Consider the following 18580-nt stretch of genomic DNA (forward strand, 5'->3'; position numbering starts at 1 on the left):
TTGAGTGGTGGAAGAGCCTGGCGTGACCGTGACACATATATTATAATACATATAATATAAACTAGGGCTGCACGATAAACCACATGCGATTGTCATGTGCATCTCGTCAGTAAAGCCGGTTCTGTGATTAGTAGTAAATCTCCATCACGTGCTTTCAGATGGAGCGGCATTTAATACACAGAGCCGTAGTTCGCTGACAAGCTACGCAATATCGCATTCATAATCGAATGTGATTCATCAGCGATTATGAATGCGATATTGCGTAGCTTGTCAGTGATCACATGCGATTTATCGTGCAGTCCTAAGTTTGTTTGTTGATCACAAAGTACAAAATAGATGAGGAAAATGGAGAAAACATGACAGAATAATTCAGCGGATATCGCATTTTGCGTAAAATTAAAAATGGACTTTTCAATACTGACCAGATACAATATTGATTTTGGATTTGGAACCAAACTCTTCATATATATATGTGTGTGTGTGTGTGTGTGTGTGTGTGTGTGTATTTAAGTTAAATAAATTACTACTTCCAATAACCTATTGACAAATTGCAGGCAAAACGTTTACTGATCTATCAAAAGCTCTTATACACATAAAGATTTGATGAAAAGCCCAAAGTTTCATAAACAAGAGCTCAATCTATAGAGTTAGCCTACCTTGTCTGAAAACAGTTGAGGTGATAACTGACTTTTTCCGAAGGCACTAAACCATTTATACAAACTAAATATTCAACAGAAATATGTTAATTACAAGTAAAAAAAAGTGTCAGGAACAGTTGTATGTAATATTTGTGTGATTTTAGGCACTAAACTTACCTGACAGCAGTGAAAACAGCAGCGAGAGATGGAGTTTTGCTGTTCTTGTTAGTTGTTGTGTTGCCACCCCATTTTTATGGCAACTCTGATCCCTGCTCCAGTGTAGAATGACTTGAATGTTCAATGCTCACGCATTAAAACAAGTCATAGTCAAGCAGCATTTTACATAAATAAACATCTAGAATTAAGACATTACATTATTAATTTAAAATCTCATTAAATTATTAAATTATGAATTTAGAACTCATTTTGTAGTTCAAAAAAGGAACAGCAACAACGTAGCCCAGAGTAGAGACAGTGGAGACGGATTATTTCTGGCAGCCTGTAGCAGAGTGAAAAATATGGTGAAAAAGCAGTTATGACTTCACCCATGGGCGTCGGAAGCAATAAAAATGTGGGTGGGTCCAACATAGTGTAAGTGTAACTGTAATTAAGTGCTGCAACAGAGACTATACGATGGCGTTAAAAGCAACAGGCGAACAAATGATGAACATTCACTTAAATAGCAACTTCTTTAGTGACAGTATGTGAGCACACATCCAAACGCAGCTGAGCAGCAGATATGCTAAGATGCTTTGTTTACCTTGCAGTTTACCTTACCTTGCGGGAGTACAGCAGGCACGAGTAGTGAAAACACAGAATGGAGTTTAATTTATATGGACTCTGAATGAACCAAGTGGAATGGATTTAAGGAAGCAGCAGCGTGGAATTCAGGGCTGTAACTAAAATGCAGAATGGAGTTTAATTTATTAGGGCATTGCTCAAGTGGAATGGATTTGACTGACAATGCTCTGTAAAGTGAACAGGCATATGTGCTGAATTAAAAAAGGTAAAAGTGAGTGGGTCCAATATCATTTGTCTTAAAAAGTGGGTGGGTCTTGTCCCACCCACATACAATGGTTCTGACACCCATGACTTCACCTCAATAACTTTTCTTGTTTTAACTGTTTCCTTTAGCCAGATCAAGGCCTTCAGTCTTTTGATACCTGCATCGTATGCTGTAGAGTGGTATATGCAGTGCTTGCCATAGAGTGCCTTACTAGTAACTTTTAAGTGTCACATAATTAATAAAATAAGATTTTTTTTTTCTAATTTACCTCAAGCGAATACTTACCTGAAAACCACAGATGTCACCTTCTCTCTGGCGGGTTGCAAAGAGCTGAATAACTGGGTACGAGCAAACAGATAAGTGCGGCATCAGCCTCTGGCAGTGGGCCGACTCAGAGCCAACAAAACGGACACTTTTGATGAGCTGGGAAAATAGAGCACAAACTGAAGATATCCGCCTATGCCTGGCCGATACTTCTTAGATGTTATAGTTAAGGAGGCCGACGTCGGCCAGACGTATATGTGCTGTCCGGATTGTTTATCTGTAACGTTTGGATGCAATCAAAATGCTCAATCAGGTTTTAGGCATCGTAAACTTTCCCTCCCTTGTTATAACTAAATTACAGATGAATGTCTAATGTCCACCTCTAGTTCAAAGAGCGTTATCACCTCTGCCATCTTCACCAATGGTAGCCAGGACAGTTGTCAGCCTTCTCTTCAAGCTTGAAAGAGATTCCCAGGGCGGGAGGAAGGAACGATTCCCCCATAACCATTTGACCACCACTCATGTAGCACAGACGTCTAGAGTCCACAATACACATAGGAAAGGACATTGGCTCTATCGATCCACAATCAAACTGTCCCAAAGTGTAGTGTATTCCTGTGTTGTATGCATGTTCCTAGGTTAGAGTAGCTTAGTTATAACTCTGTAGTAACGTATTAAAGCTCCAAATACTTGGATCTAGATGTATGAATGTATCACTGCCTTAATGTTTCCCAATCCCTGGCATGCCAGGTCTCAAAATGTCTTCTGATTCCCAGATTAATGGTGTATATTATGTCACCATAACTTGCACCATACTCTTTTTTTTTTTTTTACCATACTTTGACTTAATATTGGAAAAATCCTTCAGACCACCATAACAGCAAATACACACACTCTCTCTCCTCCTTCTCTCCACTCTCGGAGGCAGGCGTTTCCAAACTTATCCTTTCCAGTCTTCCTACTTCCTGTCTGCTTGATCCTATCCCCACTCACCTCCTTCAGGTAATTTCTTCTTCAGTTATACCTGCACTCACTCACATTATAAACACCTCTCTTCACACTGGTACATTTCCCACAGCATTTAAATCCTCCAGACCACCATAAACCATGCAAATAAGCTGTCACGTGACAAAAAGGAACCTCTTCCCGCTCAAAATTCACACCTCTACATTGGTCAGTCTGCCAAAGATGGGTGTGACTGGTAGACCCTTAAAAGTCCCTAACCCAAACCAATCATTGCTCAAACCTTTTGAGACAGCCACTTTCCAAGACTCACACCTCTTGAGTCTGTTTTGTCTTCAAGAAACTTTGTCGATTTGCTGTGGACTCTCTAATCTTCAGAAGAACCCGATGAAAGCCTCCAGCTCATTCCTAACGAACTCATCAAGGATCTCCATTGTCTACCGCATCCAGACTCAGCAACAAGCCAATGAAAGTTACCGTTTTCGAACTATTTAGATGTGTTTCTAAGTTTGGGCTCCTCCATCAAGGTGATTCTTGATTCTCTGATGATTCTCATTAGGTTGTGGTTAATTGATGTTAAATACTGCCATTCTTTTCTTCTTCTCTCTCTCTTTCCTTACTTTCGTTCATTCTGTGTGTATGTGTTTTGCTTAGTTTAGTTGTATGTTAGCTGTAGTTTCATTTATTAAATCCCTTATATTCACAATCAATTGTCTCTGTGTACTGCTCACAGTTTGGAGTCCCTGCGGAATCTTGCTACATGCTAAGTTACTGCTAGTACTGTATAAAGTAGGAAAGCTGTTCTTTCTTGGCCAGGAACATAATATTTCCTAGAATTGATAAATGATTATACTGTCTGCTCGGTGGACGAACAGATTAAATAATTGTGATATTGATTCTGCTACAGTTAATTCTGAGATCTACTCTAAATATTTATAATTAATTATCCGTTGTAACTAGTTGTAATTAATCATAAATATTTCCCCTTTGAGCTAATTTGCTACACATCGCTCTAGGCTCAGGGCTGCAGAGAGGAAGTGGCACAAATCAAAAATGATACCTGCACTCAGTTATACGTGCACTCACTCACATTATCAACACCTCTCTTCACACTGGTACATTTCCCACAGCATTTAAGCAGGCTTGAATAACCGCACTGCTTAAGAAACCCTCTCTAACTCCAGCACTTCTAGAAAACTACAGACCGGTATCCCTTCTTCCATTCATTGCAAAGACACTTGAGTGAGTTGTGTTCAACCAACTCTCTATTTTTCTCGCACAGATCAACCTCCTGGACAACAACCAATCTGGCTTCAAAAGCAGCCACTCAACTGAGACTGCCCTGCTCTTGGTTACTGAAGCCCTGAGACTGGCAAGAGCAGCTTCCAAATCCTCATTACTCATCTTGCTGGATCTGTCTGCTGCTTTTGACACAGTTAACTACCAGATCCTTCTGCCCACCCTCATTAAGATGGGCATCTCAGGAAACGCACTTCAGTGGTTCAAGTCTTACCTCTCAGCTAGGTCCTTCAGGGTGTCTTGGAGGGGTTACGGCTCTGTCACAACTTCTTGCTACTGGGGTTCCTTGGGGCTCAGTGCTTGGACCACTTCTCCTCTCCATCTACATGTCATCATTAGGATCTGTCATTCAGAAACATGGCTTTTCCTATCACTGCTATGCTGATGACACTCAACTCTAATTCTCATTCCAACCTGATGATCCACATTGTAGCTGTTCACATTGCAGCCTGTCTCACAGACATTTCTGGCTGGATGAAGGACCATCACCTTCAATTCAACCTTGCTAAGACAGAACAGTTTGGGGTCTCAGCCAACCCAGTACTTCATCACAACTGCTCTATACAGATAGGTTTGTCAACCATAACTTATTCCAGGACAACCAGGAACCTTGTGTTGTGATTGATGATCAGTCAAGCTTCACAGACCATATTGCTACAATGGCCCGGTCCTGCAGATTTGCCTTATACAACATTATGAAGATTAGACCCTTACTATCAGAGCAGGCCACATAACTCCTTGTCCAAGCTCTTGTTATCTCCAGACTGGACTATTGTAATGCTCTCTTGGCGGGCCTTCTGGCATGTACTATCAAGCCTCTGCAACTGATCCAGAATGCAGCAGCGAGAGTGGTCTTCAACGAGTCAAAGAAAGCCCATGTCACACCTCTCTTCATCAGTTTGCACTGGCTGCCAATAGCCACTCGCATCAAATCATGCTTTAGTCCCCCCAAAATTTCTACTCAGCCCCCCTAAAAATTTTGCGATTATCTTCATAAACTGTACACAAATTTGTGATCGGCTCAGTCCCCTTTAAATTTCATAGGAAAACACCGGCAGGCTTCAGCTCCTCCCCGTCTTCTTCATCAGTTTGCACTGGCTGCCAATAGCCACTCGCATCAAATCATGCTTTAGTCCCCCCAAAATTTCTACTCAGCCCCCCTAAAAATTTTGCGATTATCTTCATAAACTGTACACAAATTTGTGATCGGCTCAGTCCCCTTTAAATTTCATAGGAAAACACCGGCAGGCTTCAGCTCCTCCCCGTCTTTCAGCGCATTCTTCAATCCACTGACGGCGGCGGCGCAGAGCGAGAAACAGAAGATAAGGTGTGTTTATCGATAGATTGCTATAATATCTGCATCTGTGCAGTTCTTTGTCATAAATACAGTTTAGAAAATGTCATGGGGGAGCAATCGGTTTCCCATCTACTGTAAAGTTTTCGCTGTGTTCACCCCTCATCACACCACAGCTGTTTCCTCCAGCAAAAATGGAACGTTAGCCCTTAACACATATGAATGCATACTTTATAAAATGTTGCTATTTTCATTTGAAAATTGAAAATTCAATATAAAACATATTACAGTGCATGTGGCATTAACTACCATACAGTCATGCACAGAAATCAATGATTGAAGGCAGTGACAGACAGTACTTGAGCATAGAAAGAGGTTTGTATACTTGAGCTAATGAAAGAGGTTTGTACTAGAAATACAAACAGAAAAATTTGTGTGCGTGTGAGCTTGTGATCAGGAAGACTTGTATTTGGCTTATTCAGTACTCAAATGTTATACCCATCTAACTTATGCAATACAGTGGAATACTGCAATAGGTTTAGTATACCACCCTAACCTATTAGTCAAACATTATATTATTTATTTTTTATGATTATACTCTCATTGGGGGCTGAGCCCCCCTAAAATGAAAATCCTAGAATCGCCCCTGCATCAAAAAGCAAGACAACTACTGGCTCTTTTCCAATATACCTAAACTCACTATTTCAGACTTATGCATCCTCCAGAAGCTTACGTTATGCAAATGAACAATGCCTCATGGTGCCATCCCAAAGAGGCACAAAATCACTCCATTTTCAACCATTTTCAAAAAACGTCTAAAGACACAACTTTTTCGTCAGCACCTGAGACTTGTCACGTCCCTTGTATACTGTTGCTCTCTTGTTGGTCTGATTGCTTCTATTGTTCTACTCATTTGTAAGTCTCTTTGGATAAAAGTGTTTGCTAAATGATTAAATGTAAATGTAAATGCAAACCCCTGTCTGTAGTGTTTGCCCAGTGATTAATCTGTTCTCTTCTGATAACATCAATGCTTCAATATTGTGTTTCTCCATCTCACAAACCTGAGATGTATAAATACAGTTTGTTAGGCAAACCTGACGCTGTCAGCACAGGAAGGTCATGATGTCGACGGTTTGACATTACACATCTCTGCAATAATTTGAGTACTTAAGAAAATCAGACGCACAATTAGCAGCTTTGCACCATCAGATCCATTACCAATATCATCATCCACTAGCCATTAGTAATGGGCTTCAAGAGAAAACTCAGTCACGCTCTTGGACCACAAATGAATCAAAGGTGACATCGCTTGACATAATTATCCTGGTGGAAGAACATGTGATCTTCTGATGGTGGAGGAGATCACTGCGCCATTGAGCTCAAATAGCATCTAATTACAAAATGCTTAGGTCCGAAGGCTTTGCTTTGTGTCCCAAGTGAGAAATTGAGAAACATTAATAGGATATTAAAGGTTTTGGAAACAAATTAGAACAGCTAACACATTGTTCCTCAGATTTGCTCTAAAAATAAAGTTTTTTTAATGCATCTTAAGCTCAGTGTATCAGCAGTTCGTATCCAACATTATCTCATGAGATTTTAACTCATTGGATATTGAGTTTGCTTGCTGTTAAACACCTCCAACAAATCTCTGAATAGCCAGTTTTCATTTTTACAGCTCGTTTTTGTTTTAAGGTAAGCTCACATTTACAGTTTCATGGTCAAAATCTAGTCATTTCAGTAGGAATCCACACACATTTCTCTCTTGAGGGACAATATATTTCCTCATGCAGATTTCGCAACTGGTTCAAGCTGGTCATGTGAATTAGTTGCATGGACCAACAGAAAGCTGCTTGTTTTAAACGTGACTTAATTGTTGTGCTTTATACATATGCTTCAATAGACAATGGGCCTTTTTTTGCTACTCATTACTTTACTGTTAGATGTATAAATTATTTACATATTTCTTTTAATCTTTTTTATGTATCTATTTATCTTTTTTATATTTTAATCTTAATATTTATTTGTTTACTTATATTTAAATAAGTTTTAATAATTTTTTTAAACTATTTATGAATTTGTTTTTATTTTTTGATGAAAATTTCCTTTAAATGTAGTATATTTCTTCGTCTCATATTCAGTTTTGATGTATATTTTACATTGACTAAAATGGCATATAAGTTTAGTAGATTAAATAATTTTAATCAATAAAAATAACAAGAGTTGACAATAATGTGCAACTCTATATCAGATGTGTTTGAAATAATTAACTCGTAGTAAAGCAGTTCATCTTTCAGTTCAGGCACAACAATACCCAACAATCTGTGATGGAATAATTTCTTTCTACATTTTTTCTTCTTTTAAAAACTGCTAATTTTGTTTAGTTTTTTTCTTTGTCATATTTTTGCCAATAGTATATTTTACATAAAGTTGTCAAGTAATCATCATACTGTCTTTTTTGTCTCATTTGAACTAAATGAAGCCCTTCATGGACAAAAAAAGTTAGCTGTTGCTGTTTTTCTGTACAGTTTGCATCAGATGCATTTAGCCAGATCTACTGTATCGAACTTCACATGGATATTACACATTACAGTTTGTCTTGCAATATACAATTGCTTAAAATGAGAGATGCAATCATTCCCATAAGATTTCACTCTTGAGGGTTCTCTCGCCTCTAAGAAATAATCGCTGTCAGTGGTGAGCCGTTCGCTGAGGTGCTTTGACCCAGTTAGATGGTGGTGGGCAATTTTTGTGAAAAAGCCCCATTGATAACAGTGTCATTTCAGTGTCCTGCTGTGTGACGGTCATCTTTATGTTCTGTTCCTCTCCTGCTTCACCAGGCTGTTAGGTTCCCGGCACCTGTTACACTGATATAAAAAAAATTCAATTTAGTTTTATTTGTAAAGCGTGTTTCACAGGACATACTGTCCCAAACAGCTTTACAATGAACATTGCCCTACATTTGACTCCAATGAAATTAGAAAGGAGCTGATGTTTTTCCAACCAAAGGAGAGGTGCAAAAACATTTTATTAAATGCATTTAAATGCATGCATTTTGTTGTTGATGGTGTGCAAATGTATCATAAACAAGAATGGCATGACTGTTCATTAACGGAATAGTTTATCCAAAAATGAAAATTTGCTGAAAATGTCATCACTCTCAGGCCATCCAAGATGTAGATGAGTTTGTTTTTTCTTCATCAGATTTGGAGAAATTTAGCATTACATCACTTGCTCACCAATGGATCATCTGCAGTGAATGGGTTCCATCAGAATGAGAGTCTAAACAGCTGATAAAAACATCACAATAATCCACAAATAATCTACATGACTCCAGTCCATCAATTAACATCATGTGAAGCCAAAAGCTGCGTGTTTGTAAAAAAGAAACAAATCCATCAAGATGGTTTTAAATTCAAACCATTGCTTTTGGCTAAAATATGAGTTAATAATCCAAAATAACACTTCCCCCAGTGAAGAAGTCTATCCTCTGTTGTTCTCTCACATCAAAATCCACCTATTTCCACCTAATCCACATATTTGTTTAGAACTGTTCTGGGCTGTTTTGGCTTGAAATGGTGCTTGATCTGTGCATATTACTCTCCTGACTCAGACTGAACTGTTTCTAAAACATTGGAATGTCCAGTTTTCTTTTTATGATTATTTAAAGGTTACAATAATGATGATATCAGAATATTTTCTCTCAACATCGAGGAAAAGAAAGCCCAGTTTTAGTTATAAAGTTATAAGAACGTTGTATTAACATTACTTTTAAGAACATTTTGTCCTAACATATAACTTTTAAAAAACGTTAGTGAAAGTTGTGAGAATGATCCTTGTTAGCTGGAGTCGTGTGCATTATTGTGATGTTTTTATCAACTCTTTGGACTCTCATTCTGATGGCACGCATTCACTGCAGAGGATCCACTGATGAGCAAATGAGGTAATGCTAAATTTCTCCAAAAATAATGAAGAAACAAAGTCATTTACATTTTGGATTGCCTGAAGGGGTGTAAATTGTCAGCAATTTTCATTTTTGGATGAACTATTTTTGAACTAGTCTAAAATCATTGAAACAACATAACCTGCATGTGTAATATATTTCATAAAAAGAAGACTATTATTATTATTTGTGAGGTTAGCTATTGGTCATCAGTGTGCTTTTATTCTGAATTCCTGTAAAGACCTGAAAACTTTAAACGTGCCATTTGCAGTATATAACAATGCAGAGAGACTATTACAGGCCACTAAACAATGAATTCTGGTGGTCACAGATGAGATGGCACTTTGCTTTGAGAAACAAAAGCTGTGATGCTTTAATTGCCTTCAAGATAAAAGGCGCCGTTTGAGATGATTGCTAAAACATAGACTGGCTCTTCTTGCACAGGTTAAATCCCTTTCATGAGCCCATCATCACAGCCTGGCAAAGGTATTTTTAACTCACAGAGAAATGGGAAATTAGCATATTTCAAAGAGCATTATAATATGCAACATTTTCTAAAATGCAATATAGCAGTGCATTAATGTGAATATTTTCTCATCTAGGAACCACTGAGTTTCTGTACAATATTGGGTTATTCAGACAAAACAAACCCTGCTCTCCAGTTGCGTGAAGGAAGTGTGGCTCATTTTATTTGTTTTTCATTTGCAGATTTTTCTCCTCTGAACTTTTTTCCAGGGCTTTGAGGTGTAAATGCAGCAGTTAAATCATCTGAAGTATATGCTGCTATCATTTGTAATTGGATGTTGTCAAAATAAGTCATTTGAAAGCGCCGAACTCGGCGTCTCGCACGGCTGCGTGTGCCACTGTACTTTCAACTCTGCAATGAAAAATTGTTTTGTTTTCCTTATTTTAGCTGCCTACGTCTTTATTGTGCAAACACTTGACACATTTGCATAAGACGCCTCGTGTGTCACAACTGTATGAAATATTAATGGATTTGTCCGGAGTTCAGCCATAAGAAATCAAAACTTTCTTCTGCATATTTAGAAAAACTTGAACTTTGCAATATGCCAGACATTGTTGAGATCTCATCGGAAACTCTAGAAGAGACACATGTGAGATTAATGGAGACTCAATTGTAATTTTACACCAATAATTTTGCATCACTTTATATTTAAAATCAATTTAAATGTACTTGATTGCAATTTGAAAATAATTATTTCGTTTTGGCCATCAGTTTGGGGATATTTTAATAATATAGTCTGTTATTCTATCTCTCCCACCTGGTTTTGCTTCATAGCTCACTGGTTAGGTTTATATTTATCCATGAATCATTTATTCATCCCGCTGCCCTCATGCCTGGCTATGACTCGAGCCATGAACAATATAACCAAAAAAACAACAGAGAACCTGAATAAATAAAACACAAGCACTGCAGTCGGCCTGGAGATGAAGAAAGAAAATCTGAAAAAAAGAGGGGAAAAAAACAGAGGCAATTAACTGTTGTCACTGGTGCACTGCTGAGCGGACTGAGGAGCAAGGAATGGAGAGAGACGAGGAGTACATCAATCCAACTGGGTTTAATTGACACAACGGAACATGGAACACTCACGCTATACATAATGACATGAACATTCACATTCAATACCGGACGCTGGAGCTCACACAGGGAACAGGGGCTTGCCACACTAACGTCCTTGGGGCTTGCCACACTAACGTCCTTAGGGCTTGCCACACTAACGTCCTTCGGGCTTGCCACATTAACGTCCTTTCGGCTTGCCACATTAACTGCCGGCTGACTTGACTCGGGAACGGTCGGCTTTCTTGACTCGGGAACTGCAGGTGGAGGGGTTCTGGATCGGGATCGGAGACTCTCCAGACACCAGATGACTGTCTCCTTCCAGCCGCAAAACAAAATCTTTCAAAAAACGGAAATCAGAAACGGGGAGAGGGGGTGCCGCTTACTTTTTGGGTCCGGTATTCTGTCACGGGTGCACTGCTGAGCGGACTGAGGAGCCAGGGATAAACATGTCCTGACGATGGCCCAAGAGACGCAAAGAAAGCGTTTTACATCCGCTTACGATCATTACCGTGCATGTTCTTTCTGCTGTTTTGTTCATGACAACATACATACATTTTATTCCAGGCAGCAAATTGCTGATTCACATATGCGATTTGATGCTGATTCACAGTTACACAAGCAGAACGACCTGAGTGAATGTTGATGAGGGACCCTAAACAGGTTAATTCAGAGATCTGTGGTGGAAAAACAAAGGGAAACTCTCATTGTTGCAGTGCTGATGTGAGAGATGCATGTGAATGATGCCTCGTAAAACCATCCATCGTTCTAATGCTTTCTCCAGTGCTTTTGTTTTAGGAAAGACATATGCATTGTTAGAGTGATTCGAAATCTGCTATTTCACTTTAAAGACAACATCAAATTTGTACCTTATGCTTTTTTATTTTTCAGCAGGTGACTTACAACATGTGTGTTCCCTGTGAATCAAACTTTGGTGTTGCAAGCAGCTCTAGAAGTTAAGGAACAACTTCCTCATATGTTCTAATGCAAATAACTGAAGTAAATATAAATTGAAGCTAAATAATGTAAAAAAACAAAAAAAACTAATTGAAAATAAAAATTGAAAACTGAAATTGATTTTCAATTAATGACAAATTTTATTGATTTAACCAAGGCCACAATATTCAGTATTTGTCTCACTCTTGAATACTTCACATTATGACGTTAAACATGCTGTAAATCTGTGTTCTTGTTAAAACTTAAACTAAAATGTGAAAAACATATGAATCCTTAGTGGCTCTGATGTCTGTGAAAAATGAAGAATCTTACCCCCGTTTCACACCGCAAGCAAAAATAGACTCGGCGCTGAAACGATCGCTTCAGTGCTGCTCACGCAATGCTCCTGCTCCCGGAGTGAATGCATTCATTGCCTCATCGCAGGAGTTTCGTGGCAAATACCTCTTATATTCATATACAGTAACTTCAAATACCTGTCCTGATCACTGGGGTTTCATGTCAGATTACATTCATACTGTTATAACTCCAGATACCTCAGTATTCACTCAGTATAACTGTGGAAAGATGCATAAAAATATTAATTAACTATGATTGGGTTAGTACTAAAATTAACCATGGTTTATTACAGTAAAAGTGCTTTTATTTTTTTATTTTTTTGCAGATTGATTACCATTTGTAAAACCACATTTTTACTACAAATAACATGGTTAAACTAAAACCATTATTATTTTGTGGTTACCATCGATTAACTATAAAATCCCTTTTTTGTAAATCCATGGTTAATTTTCATAAGGACACTACAACTTAGGCAATTAGGCTATTGACGTTATTGCACATTTTAAATTTTTTTTGGTTGTTTATTTGCTTTCAAAATCAACCCAGCCGATCCTGGGATGGGAAATGCCCGCGCAAAAAAAACTGTATTCTGCGCATGATCGGTGACCTCTTAATTTTTATTTTTTTTTTGGAAAGGGGGCGTTTTTCCAATGCCTCCAGAAACGGCCATTTTACGTCATGGTAATGAAACCCCTGGAATTTAGTGAATGCCTTCACGAGAGAGTGGTGTCCAGCGGATGACGTACTATCTTCTGAAAGAAGAATGTCATATACACCTAGGATGGCTTGAGGGTGTAAATCATGGGGTAATTTTCATTTTTGGATGAACTATCCCTTTAATGCATCCTCCTCATCTACAGGATCCTCTATAAAAGGACATGCCATTTCCACTTCTTAGACCAGGGGTCTTCAAACTCGGTCCTGGAGGGCCGGTGTCCTGCAGAGTTTAGCTCCAACTTGCCTCAACACACCTGCCTGGAAGTTTCTAGTATGCCTAGTAATACCTTAATTAGCTGGTTCAGGTGTGTTTAATGATACTGCTCAATCAAAACGGCTTGATAATTGAGACTGTTTAGGTTTTTTGGGGATTAAAAAAAAAAAAGGAGTGAATGGATTTTTATCATAGGGTGGTAGTGTCCACACACTGCTAAGACACATTTACTGTATATGCAAACAAAATTTCAATAAAATTTAAATTTAAAATTTAAAATTGTAATTCATTTAAAAATGTAATTGAAAATTTTAACAAATAATAATTTGAATTTGAATGAACTTGAATTTAAATGAAACTTGAACATTTAAAAATAAAAGCTAATTTAATATATTAATAAATACTATAATAGCACATAAACAACACTAAAATAACACTGCTGTGAATGTGATTTCATGTTGTTTATAAGATTTGTTAATAAAGCATAGTTAATTGTTAATAATTAAAGATCATTACTTTCATCATTGAAGTCTTTCAGAGGTGCATAATATTTCTATTAAGTATTCCAGAGAGCAGTGTAATAATATTAGTCATCATGCAAGTATATATTTATATTATTTTCAAAATGATACCAGAGGAGAAACAGTATAGACAAGATCACTCTCTTCACAATCATTTATCTCAATATTTGCTGGAGGGAAATGTGTCTTGAGGAACATAATGTAAGGAAAACACAAATCCACACAGGGACAAGATTTCATATATATGAGAGCGTCTCATTTGTGCTAGTAAGTCCATTGAGAAAACACCCATGCACACATCACATCTGTTATATATGTAGAAGGAAAAGCTCTGCGATCAAACCTCATCTGCTGGTGACTGACGACAGCATTGTCCCTTGACTGATGCTGAAAATGAATCACTGTACATGCTGAAATTAGTTCAGATGAAATCCCACCTTATACACTGAACATCTGACTGCTGAACCGATGCTTTGTAATGAGATATTCTCTGCTTATATCACTGTGGGAAACACAGATGAGCCATTTTACTGCTCAGAAGTAGCGTTGACATTCAGCAAGTGAGTTGATTAAGATTTATGACATTAGATCGCAGACTTTCCCAAAGGACACAAAAATGACAAATGAAATATTTCTAAAAACTCCAGACATCAATAAAATTACATGGAACTCAAAGTGAGATATTTTTTTTTTCCCTTAGGTTTTCTGCACTGAAAACAGAACTGAAGTTGACAATGAAATAAAGCACAAGTGAGATCTTTTTTTTTTTTTTTTAAGTCTCCATGAAAGATTTTAATTATGAAAATAATGATCTTTTATCATGAACTACTGAATGGATCTCTGTAAGAGTTCTTATTATTAGCAAACTCTTACAGACAACATGAAATCACATTCACAACAGTTATTTTAGTCTTGTTTATATACTATTAGAGTTTTGAATTAACTTTTTTTTTTTAGATTTCATTTTAATTTTAGTTCATGTTTTAGGGATTTTGCTGCGCTTTTGTCATTTTTATTATTTTTAGCTTTAATTTATATTTATTTTACTTTATTATTATTGTTTTAGTTTTATTAATTGTATTACTTATTTCAAATAATTGCCAGTGCAAGTTTTTAGTTTAGGTTTTTCATCTAATATTGCACATTTCCAAAATTTAAACGCACATTTTCCCTAAGGACGCAAAAATGTGTATTTTAATATCACAGATGGTTCTTACACACCAATGAGATTAAATGAAACTCAAACTGATATTTTTCCTTAACCCTTAAACACCATTCAGTGTGTATTTCAAAATGCAGGTAGGACTAAAACACGTGAAAATAAGGAAATTTATTTCATATTAACACATTTTTGTGGAGTTTCAGATGCTAGACCTCAGCAAATGTCTCGCTGCATCTTACTGATATCTAGAAAAAAAAAAATATATATATATATATGAATATATTAAAATGTTTTAATTTGTTGTTATGCATTCTAATTCATCACAGACAAATACAGATCCTGTAACCATGAACATGTCCTTTACTCTCACAGTTTGCATGCAGTATTTAGAAAGCAGGAAGTTCTTCACCTGAGTGATACTCCCTTGGGAACAAGCAGCTCAAACTCTAATCAAAAAGGAAAACGTCTCATACTGTAAAACCAGAACCTCTGGAGATGTGAATCAGTGAAGCTCTGAAGAATCTCCTGAGTGTGATAAGAAAGATTGCTCGGCTCCAGGATTCATTTGAGAAGTGGAAAAAAAACGGAACTCTCGGGTGGCTGGAAAATACACAACAATTTGAAGTCTGACTGTCCTATAACTCAGCTGCAAAAGACCTCGCGGCTGTTTCTGCTGCGCCGTGTCAGATTAAGCAGCCGATGTTTCTAATGCACTGATTCTATCAACTTTTGTGGCTCACTCCAATCTGTTTTCAAGGACACCAGTTATGTCCTTTCCAGAAGTTTCTCAAGTCTTGTGTGTCTGTTTGTGTGTGTTTTAGGTTTGCCGTGAAGTTCAATCTCGTTGACAAGGCAATTGCAGCTTCACTTCGTTATATTTACTAATAACAGTAGATGGAGATTTTCAACTTCACTACTTTGGAGCAAAATCAATGGGTGTCACGTTTTACCTAATGAATCAATGCATGCTGGGAAGGATCTATGCAGAGGTAAACACAAAGAGATCAATTATTGGTGCAGGTCTGTATCAGAACGGTGGACTATTGAACTGTTTGGGAAATCATCGTTTACGCAGCAGAAAATCATCTGCTGGAAACTATATTTAACCAGCTGTGTTGGGAAGATAATTATACAGTGATACAGACTAAAACTAAAACCATAAAAAAAACCTTTAAAAAAACTAATTCTAATTATTAATAAAAACTATAATAAGATCTCAATTATGCTAAAGTAACACTGGTGTTTTCTGCTGTGATTCCATAGAAGAATAGTTTTCATACAGTAAATGTATAGTATATAGTGTAAATATATCATTTTAAATAATAAAAAAAAGATTCAAGGATGAATAAAGAAAAAAAAAATATTATAACTGCTATCCAGGGTTATTATAGTTAATTAAAACTAAAACAATAAACAAACTTGAATTTTTTTTAACTACAATTACATTTAACTTCATGTACAAAAACGCTAAAACTGAAAAAAATAAAATAAACAATTATATAGACATTTACAAAAACTAATTAAAATGGTGAAAACACACAAGGCAACATTTCTTATTATTTAGTTGAACTATAAAAAGCTTTAAAATACTCTAATAAAAATTACAACAACATTACTGAAATGTTTATTAAATGTAAAATTAAAACTAATTGAAATTATTAAGTTTGTCTTAGTAAGCATCACAAATCACAGTAAAAGTGAAGCACTAATCTTAAAAATAAAGGTTTCAAAATGGAGTTTTGGTGCCATAGAATAACCATGTTGGGTTCCCAAAGAAGCTACCAGTGAAAATTTCTGAAAAGAACCAATTTTTCTTTCTTGGTGTGAAGAATATTTTAATAATCTAAAGAAGCTTTATCCACTATACAGAACCTTTTGTGAGGTCACCTCATTAGCCACATCTGCTTTTTCAATGCGACTGACGTACATTAGATCATGCCCACACTTATATGAAAGGCATAAACGGTCAACAAGTTGCAGTAATTATCATTAATGAGACTAATTTAGTGTGAAAATAAAAATGGCAGACAGTTTGACGTGTCATGGCGAGAGCTAATAATCACACAGGCTGTTCTTGGATGAAAAAAAGTAAGAGTAGCTGATAAAATATGTTTTAGTGGCATAAATGAATCTGTTCTGCTTTGATTAAAGTGCTCGGCCGGGTTAACCTGTTTGAATAATTAACAGCTTCACATGGATTCAATGGCTCCCAGAGTGATTGAAAAATTAATCAAGATACGGCGATCTCATTTAATGCTTCCATAATGGAGGTAATTTAATATGCCATAGATTACTGTATTATTACAATCATCGCAAGACAAAGTTGCCTTACTGCTGTAATGTCTGATATAAAATAACACTACTACTATCACACTGTAACGTGGGGTTTGGGTTTTGTTTCATGTTCATTGTTTTCATGTCTCTTATTTTGTCATAGTCATATTTCCTGTCTAGTCATGTGGTTCCCCTGCCCTCATGTGATCCTGCTAATTATAGTGTACCTACCTAAGAAAGTACTGGTAATATAAGATAACTACATGGTGTAGGGTTTAGGGGTAGGTTCAGAGTTATTACAGAGTAATTGTAATTACTATAATAAGTACATCGTATGTACATGAGTAACAGGACTGTAAAATCAAGTGCTACCATTTTCATGTCTCTTATTTTGTCATAGTCATATTTCCTGTCTAGTCATGTGGTTCCCTTGCCCTCATGTGATCCTGCTATTGGTTTCTTTGTTCAATGTGTCAAGTTCTCATTGGTTGGTTTAGTCATGTGTCTTGTTCCCCATTGGTTGGTTTGTGTCATGTGACCCTTATTGTTTGGTATAAGTAGCCCTCATGTTGCCTTTGTCTCTCGTCGAGTATTGTCCCTGTACCACTGTTGGTGAGTTCTTGTTTATTCCAAGTCTGTTCATGTCATGCCAAATCAAGTCTGTTCATGCCAAGTCAAGTTTTCTTCGTTTGTTTGGATTTCACCTTGTTTAAATACAGTGTTGGGAGTAACACATTACAAAAGTAATAATATTACAGTAGTATATTACTTTTTGCTGTAACACAGTAACATAACGCATTACTAATACATTTGGGTAATATTATTACTCGTTACAATCTCAGTAATGCAAATTACAACAACATTTTAACTCAAAATTAAGTGGTGAATTTACCAACAAGAGAAAAAATGTGGCGGACGAGCGCAGACAAGCAACAAAAACAAGTTTAACTAAAAATAACAAAATCTGTTTTTATTAAATCATAGTCTATAAAATGAATGAATACAGTCAACCAAACATATAGATACTGGTTAATTTAAATAGTGCGAACTGTGTAGTTACAATCCGTGCCGTTCAGCCTGAGCTCGGGCCAAACACACATTTGCTCATGTGAAGAGGATGTTTTTTAAGCGCGTTAAGTAAGCCTGGTTTACATAATAAATAATAGTTTTGCATTCAAATACATCGCAAATATGGACACATTTAATTGGATTAATGCCGAATGAGAGAGGTAGGCTGCGCGAGAATGCCATTTGCTTTCAGTTTCACATTGAATTAGCCAGTCTAATTCGTTTTGGCTTGTTTAGCAACTTATATTTTTCATTCTTGTTTTCCTCTGAAACCGTTCAAAATAGCCTATAGGCTAAGTATTGTGTTTATTGTTTGTATATTATAACATTTCGCTTTATTTACCGGTG

The sequence above is a fragment of the Sinocyclocheilus rhinocerous genome, unplaced genomic scaffold (genome assembly GCF_001515625.1).
Source record: "Sinocyclocheilus rhinocerous isolate Xijiao unplaced genomic scaffold, SAMN03320098_v1.1 scaffold1265, whole genome shotgun sequence".
In the NCBI taxonomy this organism is placed as follows: Eukaryota; Metazoa; Chordata; class Actinopteri; order Cypriniformes; family Cyprinidae; genus Sinocyclocheilus; species Sinocyclocheilus rhinocerous.